The following is a 694-nucleotide window of genomic DNA, read 5'->3' as shown; positions in this document are numbered from 1 at the left end:
TATTTCATAACTGTTTTTTTGTAGAAACTTTGTTTGTACACTATTTGAAAAATAGATTTAATTGATGATGCAAAGTGTTGAAGTTTGCATTTTGCATTGGGGTGTGTGATAGTTTTACATTTTATACCTGTGACTGTGAGTATATGTCCCCCTGGTGGCTGAAAACAGCACAGCAGCACACCCAGAATTTGGGATGGAATACCCAGAATGCAACATGGATCCCCTGAGCAACACAATGCTTCCAGAAATCAATAATAAAGATGGTGCTCAGTCCCCTCCTGTACTCCCTGTTCACCCATGACTGCATGGCCAGGCACGACTCCCAACACCATCATTAAGTTTGTCGACGACACAACAGTGGTAGGCCAGTGGTAGGCCTATAGGGAGGAGGTCAGAGACTGGCCGTGTGGTGCCAGGATAACAAACTCTCCCTCAACGTGATGAAGACAAAGGAGATGATTGTGTACTACAGGAAAAAAAAGAGGACTCAGCACGCCCCCATTCTCATGGTCCAAACACACCAAGACAGTTGTGAAGAGGGCATGACAAAGCCTATTCCCCCTCAGGAGACTGAAAAGATTTGGCATGGGTCCTCAGATCCTCAAAAAGTTATACAGGTGCACCATCGAGAGCATGCTGACTGGTTGCATCACCGCCTGGTATGGCAACTGCTCGGCCTCCGACCGCAAGGCAC

This window comes from Coregonus lavaretus (genome assembly GCF_964263955.1).
Source record: "Coregonus lavaretus genome assembly, chromosome: 12".
Taxonomy (NCBI): Eukaryota; Metazoa; Chordata; class Actinopteri; order Salmoniformes; family Salmonidae; genus Coregonus; species Coregonus lavaretus.
Note: the sequence above shows the minus strand (reverse complement) of the source record.